Genomic DNA, 23108 nt, shown 5'->3' on the forward strand with positions numbered 1-23108 from the left:
CCTGGGTGAAGGAGGCCTGGAAGGTGTGGAGGTGTGTCAGTATGTCTGAGGACCATCCTCCTGGGAACACGCTGTAGAAGGACAGAGAGCCAGCAGGCCGGTCCAGATACACTCCTACTCTGGTGGAGTAAGCGTGGTGGGGACGGAGGACTGTTACTCTACCGTTGTACTGGACAGAGTAACCACCATCATGACAATGAAGACTCCAGGACTTGTTGTTCCATCCAAGCCTGCTGTCACCACCCCCTCCTCTCCTTGTGATTCCTCTGTGTGTCACTCCTATATCAACACATCCTCCTCGGCTCTCTACCTCCCAGTAACAGCGGCCAGTCAGAGCCTCTCTACCCAACACCTGGGGCCAGGAGTAAGAACCATCTGGGTGATCCAGATACGACTGGTTCTCTCTAACCCCCGTCACCGTCCTGTTGTCCTCAGACAGAAAGAGGCCACCGTGGGCTGTGTTCGGGTCCAGTGTGAGTTCACAGGCATCTGACGGAGAACAAGACATGATGAGCTGCTGAACCATTCTTCATCTTCATCTTCATCATCATCATCATCATCATCATCATCATCACTAGTGCTGTTGTCTTGCATTATTCTTCTTCCTGTTTCACGTTCATCTACTCTACAAACATTAATTTAGAAAGTCTAAATAATATCAGAGATGCTATAGTTATAGGACTTGTTTGCTATAGCTTTAGAAATGGTAGTGCATATTTTTTAAAAGATAATTCAAGTTAAACCTAAATGCAAATCCCATGTGTGTGTGAGTGGCTGTCCCAGTCAAAACATTGAAGTCTACAAAGATGTATGAACTGAATGTACTCACGCAATATTTACACTACATATACCTATACAAATATTATACATCAAAACGTTCTTCATGGTGAGCATATTGCTCCTCTGAAAAATCTAAACTATATTCAACATACTTTTCAATATATTAGACTTTAAAAGGTTCCAATACACATCCATTGTAATCCACCTGTGTAAACCACAGACTGAACCAGCTGAGCTCACATACAGGCTGGAAACTAACTGTTGGTACCATAGAACTGGTTCATACACATTATACACAGACATGTAAACATACATACACACACCTACACAAACATACTAGACATTCATAAACACAGGGGATCTTAGCTATGCGTACGTATACACAAGTCCTTCTATGTGGATGGACATTCCATTTCAATAGTAAGTAGCGTGTGTTGTGATGAATCGACACTTACACTTCTTTAGAGCTGGTTTCAGCCTCCACACTCCACCGTGCTCCACACTGGGGGGTAAACAAAGTGAGAACAGCATGTTGAAACATTCACCTTCGTCATCTGCTGTCTCATCACTTTCTACACAAAATGATTCACAGCTGCCTTTTCTAACCACTTCATCTAGCAGCAGCTTGAATCCTTGAAGGAGACTTTGTCCCTGAGTGGTGAGCTGTCCTCTCCATACCTGAGAGTCTCCAGTTTCCAGCGTGGATCCTCCACTCCAGCAGAGAGCAGCGCAGCTCCAGAGTCTCCTGGGTGATTGTAGCTCAGGTCCAGCTCTCTAAGATGGGAGGGGTTGGAGCTCAGAGCTGAGGCCAGAGAAGCACAGCCTTCCTGTGTGACCAGGCAGCCAGACAACCTGCACACACACACACACACCATTTATTCTATCCGGTTGAGAGCAGTTCGTACCAAAGTAACCACATTTATTAAATGTATTCATTCCATATTTAGGAGAAGTAAAAGCTTTATTGATACTTCATGGAGAAAAAGCTGTGTCACCCTGTCTGAGAACAGGAAGAGGAAGTGGGGAGATGACATCATCACAGACAGCAGAACTTCCTTCACTTGGATGTGACAGGATCTTAAACAAATGCTCCTTTCTCAATAGCTACAACTCAATGAGATATTGTTTGGTTAGAGTCAGGAGAAGACTGCTGTGTTTGGTACGCTAAGACCGTTTCTTCACAGATTCTAACATTGTGTAGAACCAGGGAGTGTTTTGTCAGCAGGGAAAAGAGCAACAGAAATGCATCAGGCAGGAGCAGCACTTACTGGAAGCCAGAATAACCAGTTTGCAGAAGAGGCTGATAACTGACCTGAGAGTTTCCAGTTTACAGTGTGGACTCCCCAGTCCAGCAGAGAGCAACTTCACTCCTGAATCCTGCAGATCATTGGTACTCAGGTCCAGCTCTCTCAGACTACAGGAGTTGGAGCTGAGAACTGAGGCCAGAGCTCCACAGCATCCCTCTGACAGATGACAGCTATTCAGCCTTCAAACAAAATGAACATGTTTAAAATACAAGAATAACAAGAAACTGTGTTTAAAATAACTAATTTACTTTTAACATTATGAAAGAATTGTGTTGAAATATTTTATTAGAGATGTTTTAATAATTTTACAAGAATATATTTGTCAATACATTCAATCCTTATCTTATTGTATATTGGGTGTAAAGTGTATGGTATTTAATAGTTGTAGGGTTGTAGTTGTAAATATATGACGTTTATTGTAGTATATTGTGCATTGCAAGGGCGTAGGAACCGGGGGGACGGAGGGGACGTGTCCCCTCCAATATTGGAGACAGGCGCAATTGTCCCACCTAAAAATTATACCGGGGGAGAAAAATATTTTATTTTATTTTGAAAGTGCAACACAGCGTCTTATCACCGCTTCTTATTCTAAAAAACTGGATGATTGAGCGTGCAATTAAAGAATTGATTTGATATTTATCAGTTCATTACTGCCATTCAAAATGTGTTTTCCTTTTCAATTACAAATTTATCTTTTTAGTAGAATAAAATATATTTGTGAATTTTTTCAGTGTAGTTTATTTATGACATATTTCTGTTCAAACCATTAACGGATCTGTCAGGTTTCGGATATGTGTCCCCCCCAATGTTAAACTCATTCCTACGTCCCTGGTGTATTGTATTGTAAAACATGTTATTGGTGCATGTAGATGTTTTGTATGCAAAGTTTTATTCCAATATTATGTACATTGTGTTGAGAGGAGAAAAATATCAGAGCGAGCAGGAAAACAGTTTGCGAGCACGAGAGCAAAGACAGCATTTGTGGGTGCAGGGGTGTCAGTTGTGTTCTGCTTCACTTTACGTGCGCGCTCAATGAATCGTTTCTGCCTCACAGGCTTTATTGTTGCTCTCGCTATCAGAGAACTGCTGAGCGCAAGTGCAGTTAAAGTGTTTACAATAATGATTTGTGCGCACGGATGTGTTAGTAGTTCGCCCGCATAAAGTCATGTTTGCTTGCGCCTTTTGTCAATGATATGCCGTCATACACGTTGCAGGCATGTATGGGCTCAGTGTATTAACACAATAGACTCTTCGCTCTTAACACGTGCAAGAAAAAGTCCCGGTACCATTATAGGGAGTGGAGAAGACTGAGGTTTCCGTCCAAAACATCCCAGACACAAACAGAAACACCAATAAAACCGGCCCCACATACACTCTCTCCCGTACTCCTTTAACCGTCAAACAACTAAGAAGTAAATGTATAAACATCATTTAGCTGGGAGATCTCTACAGAGAATAAAGTTCTCTCCTCCTTTGTCTCTTCCCTCTCTCTCCTTTTTCCCGCTCACTCGTGACCTCTCACCCTTCCCCAGATGACCCCGAAGTCTCGATATCAACCAATCCTATTGGTTGAACCCAAATATCATCAATATAACCAAATGTACTGAGCAAGGAAAAAAAAAAAAGAATAGTGAGTGGACTTATATTAACAATGAAAAGATAATTATTGATGTATTCTACATATCAACAATAACTTATCGTATACATTAAGAGCTTTTAGAAGTTAGTCTCTTCACCCTGGTTACACAATATTAAAAATATCTTTCTGAAACCTATTCATATTTGTGAATAAATGTTTTGTACGTCTATTAATGAATACTGAAGTCATATTAAGCCTTTAAAAATGCATTTTGTTTGACAATTGCAAGTTTCAAATCATTTTTATGAAAATGTTGCTGTTGTGGCTTTCAGCAGGTCTAAGGCATCCAACTAGGGGTCTCCGACCCTCCCAAGACCCCTTATATTTCACCCTGCTCTCAACCATTAACGTCCTGTATACAGGGGACACTATCGGTATATTTTTGGTTCATATTTATAATTAAAGATTTGCAAGCATATGGATGTATTAGAATATCCACCTCAACAACAAGGGGTAGCCTTTATATGATGTGAAAGTCATGAATGTGATCATCACAGGTACTGAGATATAAGCTGAGTTATATAACTCTGACTTTGAACATTTATTTGTAACTGTTTGCACATGGAGTAAAACTGACCTGAGAGTTTCCAGTTTACAGTGTGGACTCCCCAGTCCAGCAGAGAGCAGCTTCACTGCTGAATACTGCAGATCATTGGTACTCAGGTCCAGCTCTCTCAGACTAGAGGAGTTGGACCGGAGAACTGAGGCCAGAGTTTCACAGCATCTCTGTGACAGCTGACAGCCTTTCAAACTTCACAGACAATGAACAGAACACATTAGAAACTGATTAATGTTGTATTTGAAATTTCTTATTAGACATGTGTTATGAGTTTAACTAAATGTTAATACAGTAGATCTTCAAAATATAGAAAAGGTCCCACTAAAAGACCCAGTTCTAAGAATAATCTATTATTCTACTTTACGAAACAACCTTAATGTCCAGCTTCCAGTTTATGAGTAGAAAAGGAATATAATAAAACAAACACCTTATACCATCATTAACAAACTGAAACCAAGGTACACCTTTTACTGTCATGGCAACACAAATAGAGTGAGATTGAGGTCTAGTGTTTGATAAGATGAGTGGTAATGGCGCTGCGATGCATGCAGACTGCCAAGGCTTAGTTCAGTTCTGAGTTAAATAGCGGCTGTATTGCGGCGCCGGTGTGATCGCTCTATTGGGAATCACTAGCCACTTAAGTTCCCGTGAAGACACTCTCCTTTAATCAGAAAACTAACACTGGTTTGTACTTTGTGCAAAGTTTCATTTAAATGTCACCACAGCACTAGTGTATTCAAGAGCATGTAAAGAAATGCAATATTCAGGATGACCCAGAGAAGAAAATAAATCCTAATTGGAGTATATTATCCAATCAGCAGTCGGTTATTATTAGTAGGTATTTGATTAAGGAGGAGGAGGAGGATGAAGAGTTGGTTGGTGATGAAAGAGATGTTGCGTCGCTGGTGGTAAAAACAGAAACAGACCCACTATCAGTGCTTATGTTAATTTGTAAAGTGGGAGGTCCCAGAGCGCAGAGGGGGGGGGGGGGTGGATCCAGTGACTCAAAACGGGGGTTGATAACGGAATACACTGCCTACGTAGCTTCTCTGACTAAACCTAAACAACGCTGTGTGTACATCAGGGCCATGTTTATTTTAATTACAGAACATTTTACACTATACTGCATGGGTGGGAAATGTGGAAAAAAAAGAATACATGGCAACAATCGTTTTCACAAGCAGCAATCATCCATCAGACTATTAAATGAACCAGGATCCATGGATTGCTGCGTGCGCGCCACGGTGCACCGGCTACGACAAGCACACTGCCGTGCACGGACAGTAATGTGCACGCCGCGGTGTACAGACCCGGACCGCAAGGTGCATGCCTCAACTTGTACTTTGGGTTAAACTGCGTTGCTTTGACGTTGTGGATTAGAAAATAATCCATTATTTTACCCTTATTATCAATCTAAATTAATCCACTGTCAAATATGGACCTTGTTAAAACTCGAACGTGAGATTTTACTCGGGCACAGCAGATCAATACTGGTCCTCTGATGTGGAAATTGTGGTGGAACTGTTTGGCCATTGAATGAAACTGACCTGAGAGTTTCCAGTGCACACTGTGGACACCCCAGTCCAACAGAGAGCAGCTTCACTCCTGAATCCAGCAGATCATTGGTACTCAGGTCCAGCTCTCTCAGACTAGAGGAGTCTGAGCTGAGAACTGAGGCCAGAGCTTCACAGCATCCCTCTGACAGATGACAGCTATTCAGCCTTCAAACAAAATAAACATGTTTAAAATACAAGAATGCAAGAAACTGTGTTTAAAATAACTAATTTACTTTTAACATTACGAAAGAATTGTGTTGAAATATTTTATCAGAGATGTTTTAATAATTTTTCAAAAATATATTAGTGTATACATTAGATCCTTACCTTATTGTATATTGGGTGTAAAATGTATGGCATTTAATATTTGTTTTGTGGGGTTTGAAAAGCAATTTGTATATTAAGATGACATTTATTGTAGTATATTGTGGATTGTGTTGTAATACAAGTTATTAGTGCATCTAGATTTTTTGTATGAGAAGTTTCATTCCAATATTATGTACATTTTGTTGAGAGGAGAAAAATATCAGAGCAAGCAGGAAAACGGTTTGCGAGCACGAGAACAATGACAGCATTTGTGGGTGCAGGGGTGTCAGTTGTGTGCTGCTTCACTTTACGTGCGCGCTCAATGAATCGTTTTTACCTCACAGGCTTTATTGTTGCTCTCGCGATCAGAGAACTGCTGAGCGCAAGTGCAGTTAAAGTGTTTAGTTGTTCGCCCGCACAAAGTCATGTTTGCTTGCGCCTTTTGTCAATGATATGCCGTCATAAACGTTGAAGGCCTGTATGGGCTCAGTGTTGCAACACAATAGACTCTTCGCTCTTAGCACGTGCCAGAAAAAGTCCCGGTACCATTATAGGGAGTGGAGAAGACTGAGGTTTCCGTCCAAAGCATCTCAGACACAAACAGAAACACCAATAAAACCGGCCCAACATACACTCTCTCCCGTACTCCTTTAACCGTCAAACAACTAAGAACTAAATGTATAAACATCATTTAGCAGGGCAATCTCTACAGAGAATAAAGGTCTCTCCTCCTTTGTCTCTTCCCTCGCTCTCCTTTTTCCCGCTCACTCGTGACCTCTCACCCTTCCCCAGATGACCCTGAACTCTCGATATCAACCAATCCTATTGATTGAACCCAAATATCATCAATATAACCAAATGTACTGAGCAAGGAAAAAAAAAAAATTGTGAGTTGACTCATATTAATAATGAAAAGATAATTATTGATGTATCATACATATCAACAAAAACGTATTGTATACATAAAGAGCTTTTATGAGTTAGTCTCTTCACCCTCGTTACACAATATTAAAAATATCTTTCTGAAACCTATTCATATTTGTGAATAATTGTTTTGTACGTTTAATAATGAATACTGGACATATTAAGCTTTTAAAAATACATTTTTATGAAAATTGCCAGTTTCAAATCATTTTTATGAAAATGTTGCTGTTGTGGCTTTCAGGAGGTCTTAGGCATCCAACTAGGGGTCTCCGACCCTCACAAGACCCCCTATATTTCACCCTGCTCTCAACCATCAACGTCCTGTATACAGGGGACATTATCGTTATATTTTGGGTTTATATTCCTAATTAAAGATTTGCAAGCATATGGATGGATTAGAATATCCACCTCAACAACAAGGGGTAGCCTTTATATGATATGAAAGTCATGAATGTGGTCATCACAGGTACTGAGATATAAGCTGAGTTATATAACTCTGACTTTGAACATTTATTTGTAACTGTTTGAACATTGATTAAAACTGACCTCAGAGTTTCCAGTGTACAGTGTGGACTCCCCAGTCCATCAGAGAGCAGCTTCACTCCTGAATCCTGCAGATCATTGGTACTCAGGTCCAGCTCTCTCAGACTAGAGGAGTTGGAGCTGAGAACTGAGGCCAGAGCTTCACAGCATCTCTCTGACAGATGACAACTATTCAGCCTTCAAACAAAATAAACATGTTTAAAATACAAGAATAAAAAGAAACTGTGTTTAAAATAACTAATTTACTTTTAACATTATGAACGAATTGTGCTGAAATATTTTATTAGAGATGTTTCAATAATTTTACAAAAATATATTAGTCAATACATTCAATCCTTATCTTATTGTATATTGGGTGTAAAATGTATGGTATTAAATAGTTGTAGGGTTGCAGTTGTAAATATATGACGTTTATTGTAGTGTATTGTGTATGGTATTGTAAAACATGTTATAGGTGCATGTAGATGTTTTGTATGAGAAGTTTTATTCCAATATTATGTACATTGTGTTGAGAGGAGAAAAATATCAGAGCGAGCAGGAAAACAGTTTGCGAGCACGAGAGCAAAGACAGCATTTGTGGGTGCAGGGGTGTCAGTTGTGTTGTGCTTCACTTTACGTGCGCGCTCAATGAATCGTTCCTGCGTCACAGGCTTTATTGTTCCTCTCGCGATCAGAGAACTGCTGAGCGCAAGTGCAGTTAAAGTGTTTACAATAATGATTTGTGCGCACGGATGTGTTAGTTGTTCGCCCGCACAAAGTCATGTTTGCTTGCGCCTTTTGTCAATGATATGCCGTCATACACGTTGCAGGCCTGTATGGGCTCAGTGTTGCAACACAATAGACTCTTCGCTCTTAACACGTGCAAGAAAAAGTCCCGGTACCATTATAGGGAGTGGAGAAGACTGAGGTTTCCGTCCAAAACATCCCAGACACAAACAGAAACACCAATAAAACCGGCCCCACATACACTCTCTCCCGTACTCTTTTAACCGTCAAACAACTAAGAAGTAAATGTATAAACATCATTTAGCTGGGCGATCTCTACAGAGAATAAAGTTCTCTCCTCCTTTGTCTCTTCCCTCTCTCTCCTTTTTCCCGCTCACTCGTGACCTCTCACCCTTCCCCAGATGACCCCGAAGTCTTGATATCAACCAATCCTATTGGTTAAACCCAAATATCATCAATATAACCAAATGTACTGAGCAAGGAAAAAAAAAAAAGAATAGCGAGTGGACTTATATTAATAATGAAAAGATAATTATTGATGTATCTACATATCAACAAAAACTTATTGTATATGTAACCCAGGCCGTGCGAGCCCACGCCACTCCACACCCGGACTCTGCGTTGTGTTTGGTGTAGGTGTTGGGGGGGGTGCGGAAGGAGGGACACACGGATGGTTTTCTTGATTTATGGCTCGGACCACGCCGCCGTTTATTTCTCTCATTCACAGCTCAAACGTTCAACCTTACGGCAGAGAAACAAACAACTGACATAAGTATAAAAAAGAAAAGAAAGAAGAGAAGGATTCACCTACGGCTAGCATTCTACCACAAAACATACGGATAAAACATAAGTACTTTACATTTACACAGAGCACCGTTTATACAGCTTACCTTACGGCAGAGAAACAAACAACTGACAAAAATGGCGCTTGCGCGGGCAAATCCCGGCAACAAAACGGTGGCCTGTAAGGCCAAAAGGCCACAATCGCTAAACCGCTGAGGACCAACAACAACACAACAGCGCCATCCATGGTCGCGAAAAGGCAACTACCCTACATATACTTAAAGAGCTTTTACGAGTTAGTCTCTTCACCCTGGTTGCACAATATTAAAAATATCTTTCTGAAACCTATTCATATTTGTGAATAATTGTTTTGTACGTTTAATAATGAATACTGGACATATTAAGCTTTTAAAAATACATTTTTATGAAAATTGCAAGTTTCAAATCATTTTTATGAAAATGTTGCTGTTGTGGCTTTCAGGAGGTCTTAGGCATCCAACTAGGGGTCTCCGACCCTCACAAGACCCCATATATTTCACCCTGCTCTCAACAATCAACGTCCTGTATACAGGGGACGCTATCGGTATATTTTGGGTTTATATTTATAATTAAGGATTTGCAAGCATATGGATGTATTAGAATATCCACCTCAACAACAAGGGGTAGCCTTTATATGATATGAAAGTCATGAATGTGGTCATCACAGGTACAGAGATATAAGCTGAGATATATAACTCTGACTTTGAACATTAATTTGTAACTGTTTGCACATGGAGCAAATCTGACCTGAGAGTTTCCAGTGTACAGTGTGGACTCCCCAGTCCAGCAGAGAGCAGCTTCACTCCTGAATCCTCCAGATCATTGGTACTCAGGTCCAGCTCTCTCAGACTAGAGGAGTTGGAACTGAGAACTGAGGCCAGAGCTTCACAGCATCTCTCTGACAGATGACAGTCATTGAGCCTTTACACAAAATAAATAGAACATGTCAGGAACTGCGATCAAAATAACAGAAATCTTTAAGTTATTCCGTAATGAAGAATGTTATTAGTTTACAAAAAAATACTAAATAACTAGATGTATACATTTTCATTATATATTCAATGTAAAATGTTAAATAGTTATTTAGTTGAGATTGAAAATGTTTTTTGAATGCATACCTCTTCTATATTCTACTGTTCTGAATATTCTCTTATGTGTTCTGTACATTATAAGTTAATAGGACAACAGTGATGTTTTGTATTTTATTATAACTAGTATGTTAATAATGTTATGAGTAGAATAGTAATACTTGTTGTTATAAACCTACAGGGATCTTTTGCATATTATTTTAACCTTATATCCCAGTTATATTTATATTGTGTAGTGTGTATTGTAATACATGTTATTAGTGAACCTACAGAGATGTTTTGGAGGCTTTGACCACTGGCAGAAGCCTCCGAAGACCCTCCTCTGAAGCAGAGTATTTCTTGAGGTCAAACACATCCAGCTCTTCTTCTGATGTCAGTAGGATGAAGGCCAGAGCTGACAGTTGAGCAGGAGAGAGAGTTCTTTGGAGGACACTTCCTGATTTCAGGTAATGTTCGACCACCTTCACTAGAGAACGGTCGTTAAGCTCATTCAGACAGTGGAACAGATTGATGCCTCTCTCTGGAGAGAGATCTCTATTTATCTTTTTCTTGATGTACAACACTGTTTTTGTATTGGTCAGTGAGCTAGTTCCTGTCTGTCCCAGCAGACCTCGTAGTACAATCTGATTGGTCTCCAGAGAGAGGCCCAGGAGGAAGCGGAGGAACAAGTCCAGTTGTCCGTTCTCACTCTCTAAGGCCTTGTCCACAGCACTCTGGTAGAAAAGTAGGAGTTTATCTTCACTGGAGGTGGGTGGTTCTTCTGAGAGCAGATTGACACCATCATTGATGAAGGACAGAAAGACATAAAGGGCAGCCAGAAACTCCTGGAGGCTCAGATGGACAAAGCAGAACACCTTGTCACCTTGGAACAGCCCAAACTCCTCTTTAAAGATCTCGGTGATCACTCCTGAGTACACTGTGGCATCGTTGATATATTCTATACACTCTGCCAGGTCTTCCTCGTAGAAGATCAGGTTGCCATTCTGCAGCTGGTTAAAAGCCAGTTTTCCCAGAGAAACAATGATCTTCGTGCTCTGTGAACTCCAGCATCGATCTTTTTCAGCTATCCCATGATACTTAATGTCCCCCTGTATGGACTGAACCCTCAGGAAGAGGCTGTACATCTGAGTTATGGTCCTGGGCATCTCTTCTCCTATCTGGGATGTATTGATGAAGTCCTCCAGAACTCTAGCAATGATCAAACAGAAGACTGGGATTTGACACATGATGTGGAGGCTTGGTGATTTCTTGACATGGGAGATGATCGTGTTGGCCAGCGTCTCGTCTTTGAATCTCCTCCTGAAGTACTTCGCCTTCTGTGGGTCAGTGAACCCTCTGACCTCTGTCACCATGTCAACACACTCAGCAGGGATCTGATTGGCTGCCGCAGGGCGTGTGGTTATCCAGATGCTTGCCGAGGGAAGCAGGTTGCCCCTGATGAGGTTTATCAGCAGCACGTCCACCGAGGTGGACTCTGTGATATCAGTCCAGATCTGGGTGTTCTGGAAGTCCAGAGGAGGTCGACACTCATCCAGTCCATCCAAGATGAAGACAACTTGGAACTGGTCGTATCTGCAGATTCCTGCTTCTTTGGTCTCAATAAAGAAGCGATGAAGAAGTTTCACCAAGCTAAACTCTTTCTCTTTTAGTAAATTCAGCTCTCTGAAAGTGAGGAGAAACGTGAAGTCTATGTCTTGGTTGGCGTTGCCTTCAGCCCAGTCCAGAGTGAACTTGCGTGTTAAGATGGTTTTACCAATGCCGGCCACTCCAGTTGTCATTATTGTTCTGATTGGTTGATCTTGTCCAGGTAAGGGTTTAAAGATGTCTCCACATTTGATTGGTGTTTCCTCCTTGACTGGTTTCCTGGAAGCTGTTTCGATCAGTCTGACCTCATGTTCGTTGTTGACCTCTCCACTGCCTCTCTCTGTGATGAAGAGCTCTGTGTAGATGTCATTCAGAGGTGCTTTAGTGGTTCCCTGTAACACACACAAGAACTTCTTCTTCAAACTACGCTTGATTTTTACCAGGCACTCGACAGCAGCAGGTCCTAAATGAGAAGACAACAGAAGACATCAGTTAGTGGATGATGGCATCACTGGGAACATGTCAATATTTCCTGTTGAATTAACAACTTCATGATATTTAGTGGCTTCATAACTTGTGGTTGGAGAAGCTGGTCGTGACAAAGACTGCACGTTATAGATTCAAAACGTTCATGACTATTTCCTTTTTTCCACAGCAATATGATTGGAGGAGACCCAGGTAGGAGGGGGTAAGAACAGCACTGAGGAGACCCAGGTAGGAGGGGGTTAGAACAGCAGCACAACAGGGATACGAGGGGAACCCACGGTAGGGGGTCATTACAGCGAGCAGGCCAGTGGGAACACATGTGTTTTGAGGAGAGATTTGAATGTTGTCAGGGTGTCTCTTTCAGTTCAGCTCAGAGCCCTAGCACCCACGGTGCTGAGAGCCCTAGCACCCACGGTGCTATGACGAAGGGAGCGGCAGGGCCTGTCCTCCTGGAGGAGGTCGGGGAGATAAGTGGGGGCCACGTTGTGGAGGGATTTGTCGGTGAGCAGAAAGGTTGTAAGGTCAATACGGTGTTGGAAAGGGAGTCAGTGTAGTTGGACGAGAACGGGGGTGATGTGGTCGGATTAGTTGGTGCTGGTAATGATGATGTTTAACATTCTTTAACCTGATACCCTGCAATAACCCTACATATCTGGATCAAACCATTTAACCTGATACCCCCAATATAACCCTTCATATCTGGATCAAACCATCTAACCTGATACCCCCACTATAACCCTAAATATCTGGATCAAACCATTTAACCTGAGACCCCCACAATAATCCTACATATCTAGATCAAACCATTTAAACTGATACCCTCCAATAACCCTACATATCTGGATCAAACCATTTAATCTGATGGACTCCAATAACCCTTCATATCTGGATCAAACCATCTAACCTGATACCCCCACTATAACCCTAAATATCTGGATCAAACCATTTAAACTGATACCTTCCAATAACCCTACATATCTGGATCAAACCATTTAATCTGATGGACTCCAATAACCCTACATATCTGGTTCAAACCATTTAACCTGATACACGACAATAACCCTACATATCTGGATCCAACCGTTTAACCTCATACCCCCACTATAACCCTACATATCTGGATCAAACCATTTAACCTGATACCCCCACTATAACCCTACATATCTGGATCAAACCATTTAACCTAATACCCCAACTATAACCCTAAATATCTGGATCAAACCATTTAACCCCAAAGAGGAAAGATTGTCTCCACATTGAAGTTTGAACTGCATATGTCTCACATTGGGCCCTATCTTGCACCCAGCGCAATTTACTTTCTACACCGATGCATGTATCGTTGCTAGTTTACACCCAGCTCAAAGCTGATTTCCCCCCCCAGCAAGCTCTCGCCACTTAACTTACGCCCTCAAAGGTGTGTTGGCGAAAAGCAGAGGCATTTTCTGGCGCAAATGATACATGGTGCTATCTTACAGATCGATAAAGCAGTTGCGCAACTGACCAAAAAAATCCTGGTATGAATGCGCTAGCGGATTGCGCAGTTGTTGTTGCTATTTTGACGTGCCTAGGCAGGTCGGAACTGTAACATAAGCTTACACACACGTAGGCTATACACCACAAACATGCAAACAATTAGCCTAATTTAAATATTATGACGTCAAAGATTGTTCATATGTGTGAAACTGCATAGAAATAGCAAGTCGATTGTGGAGAGAAAATCCATAGGGGCTTCATGAATGAATACTGTAGTAGGCTGTGCCATGCATTAAAATAATAATAATAATAATAATAATAATAATAATAATAATAATAATAATAATAATAATAACAATTAAAGGTGCAAGCAGCATTTTAGGGGTACCAAGCCTAAAGCCGACCGATAAGACCCTGTCAGACCATTAAGACCCTAATAGACCATTAAGACCCTGACGTAGACCATTAAGACCCTAACAGACCATTAAGACCCTGACGAAGACAATTAAGACCCGTTTTGTTTGCATGCAAAATTTCATGACCGTCCGTCAAAAGGCTGAGTAGTTATGCTTCTTTAATGTTTTCAATTGATCGCTTTAGCGCCCCCTATAGTCCTATTTTGATGAACTTCAGCCTGGTTAACCTTGACCTATGCTTCTTTAAATACACCAAGTTTGGTGATGACTCAAGTTAACCCCGCCTTTAGTCACCTATCATTGATTGGGCTAACTTTGACGTCCAGCCGCCACTTTGTTACAGGTTCTGGGTTTCCTAGGAACATTTGCTCAACATGAGGAGATACAAACGTCTACAGGATTTCAAGACTGTAGAAGAAAAAGGTCAGAAAAGATGTCTGTCCAAAGTCTGCATTTTCAGTTAATTGATATAAGTCCCCCTATCGGCCGATCTGGGTAAAATTTGGAGAGGTTGCAATTTCAGTTCCCGTATTGGTCTGAATATAAGACAGCCTTTTTCCCCTCGAAATAGGTCCAAAAAAGTCGGGTCGTCTTATATTCAGGGTCTAGTATTCAGAGCGCAGCTTCTCTTCTTCGCCTATCCCTTTAAATGGCAGTACACATTCGCGGCCCCAGATGGCGCCAAAAATTGGTTCCGGGAAGAAGTAGTCCAGCGTCTTTAACAACCAGCCTGTTACCGGTGTTTAAAGATGGAAAGACAGGCTGACCATTTAGAGACAAGTGGCTCAAAAGTGGGTCAGGTCAATCAACAACAGCGGAGGAGCTATGATGCCAATTTTTAAATAACGGTCGTCAATAAGGCAGAGTCAAGTAACAACTGCCAAGCTGCCAAGAAGTTCGGTGTCACGGAGTGTAACGTAAGAAGATGGCGAGCACGAAAACAACGTCTCAAAGATGCCAACAGTCAGCGCAAATCCTACCGTGGTCCTCAAAGTGGTCGTTTCAGTGAGGTTGACCGGGGAGTTTTTGAATACGTCAGGGAAAAAAGAAGTAAGGGACGCAGGTCGCATTTTCAGTTAATTGTTTTACCGCTCCCTATAGCCTGACATGGATACAATTTGGAGGGGTTCATCTTGACCCATGTGCCTTTGACTACACCAAGTTCGATGAGCATTGGTTTAAGCTAACCTTGCCTGTTGGCGTTGAGTTAGTTTTGGACGATTTTCAGCCTCTAGCGGCCATGTTGTTTTGTTTATCAACTTCACTTTACTCGAGCAGTTGGAACTTTGGTCCCCAACAGCCACTAAGTTGGTCCGACTCAAATCAAACATTCCTTCTATGAACTGTGGTGATTTTTGTCACAGGCCACGCCCATTTCGATGCCACGCCCTAATTGAAAATATGTTGACTCTGTCTTGTTCAGAATTTGATTCTGAACAACTTTTGTAGTATTGTATTCAAGATCGTAGTAGTCCATTTTGATACAGATTTAGGCATTTAAGTCTTTACGCGTTTTAAACCACACCCTTTTTAGAAGTCAATGGCTCCTTGGCGCTTTAGTTTTTATTGTACAGACTTTGCTTAATGTCAGATTGAAGACATTGGTCCATAGATGTTAGGTGCTAAAGGATTTTTGTCTAATTGAAAAAACCTAGGATCCTTAAGGCATAGGTTATTGAGGCATATTTGTTCACCATGAGGATATGCATGTGTTAACAAAGTATCATGACTCTAAGCCAAAGAAGTTATGAGATATGTTTGTTCAAAGTTTTCATTTTTGGACTGTTGCTATAGCGCAAGCTTTTGGCCAATCAGTGTAATATTTTTCCTCTCACTCATCAGACAGATCCCGCCCTGCAGGGCGGGTTCTTTAAAAAGACAAAGATAATTCACACACAGGCAGGTCAAGTTCCACCCTCTGACGATGTACCACTCAACAAAAAAATAGACTTAGTTTGACCACTTTAGAAATGGGTGAGGGTTACCAAACTATAAAAGGTATCCTGTCAAACTAGCAAGAACACCATTGAGCCAAGGAATACAGCAGCACTAAGTAAAACCCCTACCCCTCAAAAAAGGTAAGTTGTATTCCACACAAATGCAATCCCGAGTGGATGATAATGATCACTGGACCCCAGTGGATTAAAGGACAAAGAAGCTCCCTTCTTGTTAAAACAAAGCTGGCAGAGACCGTTTCTTTAAAAAGTAGATTCATGGTAACAACTCACCCACACCAGCAGGAGAAGAGATCAGAGCCAGGGTTGAGCATAAGTGTTTGTCCCTCTTCTTCATACTATCAATCATAGCGTGACTTGCTCTCTCCCCTTTACCGAGCACCATGTCGATCAGACGACGTGCTCGGTCCGCTCTGCTCCTCTGCTCCTCAATCACGCAGTCCTTTTCCTCAGTACTGAAAACCTTCTGCTGCCAAAGGTCATCCAGGAGACCTTTGATAACTGGGTCTGAGACTCTGTCCACAAATTCAGAACGGATCCTTCCAAGCTCCCCTGGAAGAGAAATCAAAAGGCAATATGAAATTAAAATGAGCATACACGATAGTTGATTCATTAAACTCGTCTTTATTGGGGTAAAGATAAAATCATTTGTTGCACCAACTTTTTCGCTCACAACATAAAAGTCCTTAAAACGAACAACCTTGATAGTTCATGAAAAATTTGTTTCTAGTTCAGATCAATAACTCTAAAAACCCATGCCTATCATACAGCAAAATTCAACAGTTTGTCCCTTGTGCATTAAGATAAACACAGCTTACCTTCCATAGTTTATAGTAACGTGGCTTTGCGCCGATTCCATATACTTTGAAATATACTTTGGTTTTTCCCTCACTCTTCCTTGAGGCTAACGCAAGATTTTTTTGTGGTTAGAATATTTTCTTTTTCATTATGAATGTCTACATTACGAATAGTGTCTATTCTATGACGTGTGTTTCATGCGTGCAGATTAACCATCATCAACAATCTAGTGTAGAGAATAATCCTATTTCCTATCACTTTAATATGTAGAAGAGCTTTTGTCCAAACAAGATCCAGAGACCTTTAAAAGGGTTTACTCAGAGGAACCCTCTTATGACCTGCTGGTATCTTTACACTTTTCGGCTTACATTGATTTTAATCTTTTAGTTGTAGGCTGTAAGCGAACAGTAAACCAATATATTTTGGCTATATCGGAAAGTTTGGTGACATCTTTACATTATAATCCTTGTTTCAGCTTATCAATACATTGACAACTGGTCAACAACAGTATATTTTATTAATATGAAGGTTTTGGACTGATCCAACACGGAGCATGATCCAACACAGAGATTTGGATTCGTAAACTCTGCTGGAGCGCATTTCTCTCATGTAAAAATAAGAAAAATCGAAAAAAATAATAAATACTATCTGGACAGTCTGATCACCACTGGTTTATTTTTTGAATTACAATTATTTGTACGACTGAGTTTATGCGGGTGAGCGGGAAGGCATCTTGAGTAAGGGGCGCTGCCCTGTGAAAGCCACAATCGTAACCTTGAATCGGCTAAATATAGGTTGATCTTTCGTTATATTTTCCCCAGACTATGTTTAAATAGTGATTAAACAATGATAAAAAAAGGCCTATTGTGATGGAAGTATTCTCTTGCTTCGTCTCACGCGCTGTCATTGTCGTTTCGCTTGCTCGCGCACACTCTAGAGATCATTAGCAATTAGCACAAATGTAGAAGGAAAACAAAATTCCTGTTATACATGCTCTTCATCAAGTTCATGTATGCTTGTTTTGCACCTCTCCTTTTTGATGACAATTATAATAATGAATAAAAGCTGTAAGCAGCATTTCACGGGTCCCAAGCCTAAAGCCGACCAATAAGACCCTGTCAGACCATTAAAACCCTAACAGACTATTAACACCCTGACGCAGACCATGACGACCCTGTCAGACCATCAAGACTGTGACGCAGACCATTGAGACCCTCACGAAGACAATTAAGACCTTTTTTCTTTGCATACGGTTGACAACGCTGGAATAGCATCAGCTTGGATCTGTTGATGGGCGAACCTATGCTTGACCTATGCTTCTTTAAATACACTAAGTTTGGTGATGATTGACTCAAGTTAACCCCGCCTTTAGTCACCTATCATTGATTGGGCTAATGTGGATGTCCAGCCGCCATTTTGTTACAGGTTCTGGGTCTCCTAGGCATATTTGCTCAACATGAGGAGATACAAATGTCTACAGGATTTCATGATTGTAAAAGTAAAACGTCAGATAATATGTCCGTCAAAAGTCTGCAAAGTCTGCAGCTATGTTAATTGATATAGCTCCCCCTATCGCCCGATCTGGGTACAATTTGGAGAGGTTGCATTTTCAGTTAATTGTTCTACCGCTCCCTATAGCTCGAAAAGGATACAACTTGCAGGGGTTCATTTTGACCCATGTGCCTTTGACTGCACCAAGTTTGATGATTGGTTTAAGTTAACCTTGCCTTTTGGCATTAAGTTAATTTTGGACGATTTTGAGCCTATGGTGGCCATTTTGTTTTGTCAATCAACTTCATTTTACTTGAGCAGTTGGAACTTTGGTCCCCAACAGCCTCGAAGTTGGTCCCGCTCAAATCAAAAATTCGTCTTTGAACTGTGGTGATTTTAGTCACAGGCCACGCCCTTTTCGATGCCACGCCCTAATTGAAAACATGTTTACTCTGTCTTGTTCAAAATTTGATTCTGAACAAGTTAAGTCTTTAAGTCTTTACGAATTATAAACTACACCCTTTTTAGAAGTCAATGGCTCCTGGGTGCTTCAATCTTTATTGTACAGACTTCGTCATTGGTCCATAGCTGTTATGTGCTAAAGGATTTTTGTCTAACTGAAAAAACCTAGTATCCTTACGGAATTGAGTCTTTTAAACAAAGTTCATGATAGTCGTAAATCTATCCAAATAAAGTCATAGGTTTTTGAGGCATATTTGTGCACCTTGAGGATATGCATGTGTGAACAAAGTTTCATGACTCTTAGTCAAAGCGGATATGAGATATTTTTGTCCAAAGTTTGCATATTTGGACTGTTGCTATAGCGCCACCTTTGGGCCAATCGGTGTAATATTTGCTCTCTGTTAATCTCGAGTCAGCTTCTACAGCTGTAGTAAGTTTCATAAAAAGTGTGCGAGCGGTTTAGGCTGTGTAAGTCAAACATGGCAGAATAATAATTAAAACACAAACGATTACAATAGGTTGCCTTCGCACTTTGTGCTTGACACCCTAATAAAAACACTAACAATTACGATAGGTTGCTTTCCCATTTTGTGCTTGGCACCCTAATAATAAACTTGTGCACACCATATCCCAGCCTTCCAAAACAAAATCTCGTTTTAGTGTAAACGATAACGTTGGTTAAATCATTTGGGAAAGAACAGCTGATACAGCGGTAATAAGTTGTACTTTTAAATCAATGCATCTGCAAAAACACATATTTTCTTGACACAGACATCGTGTACAAGCCCATAACTTTTAGGATGATGAATATTCGATCGTGAGAACATTGTTTTACCGTGAGAGAGTGTTGAAAAGAAAGAATGAAAGTGTTTGCACCTATCCGTCTAAACACACGCAAACTAAACAGGTACAAATAATACAGTCCATGGCAAGGTATATTAACGGGGGGACACATGCATATTATGAACACAAGTTAAAAACGATAATGTATACAATACTGGTAAGAAACAATGTTTGTCAATGTATTGCCTCGCATCATTAAATAGACCCACAGTTGCGGGCACAGGACCGCATTTCATATGTATCATAAGTTTACTTTGCCAAAATAAACTGAGCCATTTGAAGTTTGAAATTCATGTGGTCTTGCATCTATCTCATCGGAGACTGCAAACGCGCTTTGAAAATATGAACTCGTCAGTTTCAAATGCACTCATGGCTCTTAAAGGGGATGGGAGATGGCACTCTCATTGGTTTATTGCATGTTACGCCCAAAACACACCTACGGGTATTCAGACCAACCCATTTTAGATTTGCGTGGGGCGCAAGAGTCATTTATCCGCCGGTATAATAGCAAGAGCGCCAGAGATCCGCCCACAAAGCCACTTCCGTTTTGCGCTTCTCACTTGCGTTTCAGACAGTTAAAATAGGGCCCATTATGTCCAACTGCTCTTCAAAATGTGTATTTCTGCTCTGTTTTCAAGATAAGAGTCTCTTATCTCCCCCATGGTGTCGGCCAGTTCCTTCTGGTTCATCTCCATCAGGCAGAGCTTTGTGATGTCTACCACTCCCTCTATGGCGCGCCTCCTCTGCTCCTCGTTCTTACCATCCACCTCCTCCTCCCCACTCATCTTCATCTCCTTGTCTAGGAAAGCGTGTGCGTTCTCCTCAGCCCTCTGGAACAGAACAAACATCAAGGAGAACTTAACTCTGAACTCTCTGAGGACATCAGAAACGTCTGTCCTGGAATCACGTCCCGCTGGTCTAAAGAGGGAAGCCTGGAGACTATGAGCACCACAAGAGATGCTTTCTGATGTTCATGTAGAGCTGAAGTCAGATGACTTTGTGGACATTTACACACCTTGATCAGCTCTGTTCGATGCTGCTGTTCAGACTGAGCACTTGTAACCTTTGACCTCTCCTGGTGTTGTCTTTGGAGAACACACACATACACACACACACACACACACACACACACACACACACACACAAACAGACATTATATTTATCTTCTCCACATCAGTACCAGTAGAGTCTGATCACAACCAACTCGTCTGTGTCCATCGTCTGTGTAGGAGCCTGCTATACTTTTTATCTTCTGTTAACATAGTTTATTGTTTCAGGGCTCCCTCTAGAGGTGGAGAAGTCCTTGAAAACTCCACAGTAAAATCCCACCACACAACCAAACTGACCTCACTACAGTACAGACTGAACCTCCACAATAAAAGCCCACCACACAACCAAACTGACCTCACTACAGTACAGACTGAACCTCCACAATAAAAGCCCACCACACAACCAAACTGACCTCACTACAGTACAGACTGAACCTCCACAATAAAAGCCCACCACACAACCAAACTGACCTCACTACAGTACAGAGAGAACCTCCACTATACAAGTCCACAACACAACCATTCTGACCTCACTGCAGTACAGAGAGAACCTCTACAATAAATGTCTACTACGTGAACCAAACTGACCTCACTACAGTACAGAGAGAACCTCCACAATAAATGTCTACTACATGAACCAAACTGACCTGAGTATAGTACAGAATGAATTTCCACAATAAAGGTTTCTGGACCAGAGGTTCCATATGAAACACTCTCAACACGGTGGAACTAGTGATGATGTTCTGACTCATATTCCTTTATTCAGACAGGTTCTCTCTCTGAGATTAACGTCTCTTTTACAGCAGGAACCTGGAAACACTGGACTGGGACCGGAAACAGATTATTCTAGAACATATCAACACGGTAAGAATATCCGACCAATAATCTAAAGAAAACATGACATTTAGTGAACTGTACCTTAGCTTCTCCGTGATGAAAACGTGTGCTGCCCCATGTCATAGGAAAATATAAAAGCACAAAAGGAAGGAAAGGAGGATCCGTTGAAGAACAGATTCAGGTGTTAACCAAAACATAAGGTAAATGTTCAGAACCGAGAAAGAACATTAACACAGTTCTAAGGTTCTGAGTAAAGATTGAGCTGCTGGGCTTATCAGTGGAGACAGATCAATTAAAGAAGGAGCTTTGAACACAGCTCACTACGTGTAAAGCCTTTATGAGAAGGCCAGGGCTGGGCTTCCAGAACACACACCCAGAACCTTATCAAGTAATAAGATAAGACGGAGCAAAGGTTTGATGAAGTCCCTATGAAGCTATAAACCACCAGGTGCCAGTAACGATGTTGGGGGTTTAAAGAGTGGAACTAAAGTGACTTCACGGCTACAAAGTACTTAATTGTATCGTCTGCGGTGAAATCATGTGACTCCCAACGTATCAAAATACAGACAACACCTAACCCTAACCCTAACCCTAATTGTAAGGAAAGCTGAGGGAACACTTTTACCTTGGAGAACAAAACAACTTTTCAGAGTTAGGATACAGACAAGACCCCCCCCCCCTGCCAGGGACCTTTGTGTTGAGGCGGTCGCGGCATTGTTGGTTCACCTCGAAGGTCATGACCCTCTCATATGACCTCCACCGAGAAAACACCAGATTCATCTTTAAAGTCCCTGGTTATCCAAATCCAAACAGGCAAATGTGTTCATGAATTAAAAGTGGATGCTAACCTTATTCTTCCGTCAACGATTAATAATAAAATAATGATAGAATAAAGTTTGTGCCGGCCCATGGTTTCAGCGTCATGAGTGACAGCTGTCAAACGTCAACTAGGCCCATGCGTTGTGATTGGTCGGGCTCACAGTGAGTGCCGTCGGTCAATGATAAGCTGTGGTTAACCGGCCTGAAACCAGTGCCTCCTCCAGTAGGGACTGGTTCTATGTTGTATTGATGGTCTATTGCTGATGATCGGTCTGTTTGTGGTTTAAAGTCCATGGATAGACCCCAGACTATCCATGGGGTCTATCCCCAGACTCATCACAGAATCAGGTCGACCCCAGACTCGTCACAGAATGCCTACACATGAATATTCCTGAGCTGGCTACAACCGTTCAATCGATTCACATCTCTTTTAAATCCTTTTATTTATTTATTTTTTTCACTTCACACGCGACCGGCGCTAGGACCCAGGGGACCACGGCTTCCCCAGGGTCCTAGCGCCGGTCCGGCTGTCTGTCTGCACATTGGCTCCCCGACACCCCGTTATCACTACCTGACCCAAGCACTCCACAACCACCAGCAGCAGCACCACCAGCACCACCACCACCGGCACCATCTCCACCACAT

At 41.5% G+C, this 23108-nt stretch overlaps 1 protein-coding gene and 1 pseudogene across 9 annotated transcripts in view; one reads left to right on the forward strand and one right to left on the reverse strand.

The window, feature by feature from the left end:
- Positions 1 to 23108, forward strand: part of LOC307074323 (protein NLRC3-like) — a 270634-nt gene that overhangs the window by 55973 nt on the left and 191553 nt on the right. The gene's annotated exons all lie outside the window — the stretch shown is intronic.
- Positions 5694 to 23097, reverse strand: LOC307075086 (NLR family CARD domain-containing protein 3-like; annotated as a pseudogene). Its single transcript has 6 exons — positions 23040 to 23097; positions 16438 to 16716; positions 10521 to 12297; positions 9910 to 10083; positions 7618 to 7791; positions 5694 to 6006 (listed from the first exon to the last, which is right to left on the reverse strand). The product of its transcript is annotated as an NLR family CARD domain-containing protein 3-like (transcript).

Source organism: Pollachius pollachius, assembly GCF_949987615.1.
Source record: "Pollachius pollachius genome assembly, chromosome: 4".
NCBI lineage: Eukaryota > Metazoa > Chordata > Actinopteri > Gadiformes > Gadidae > Pollachius > Pollachius pollachius.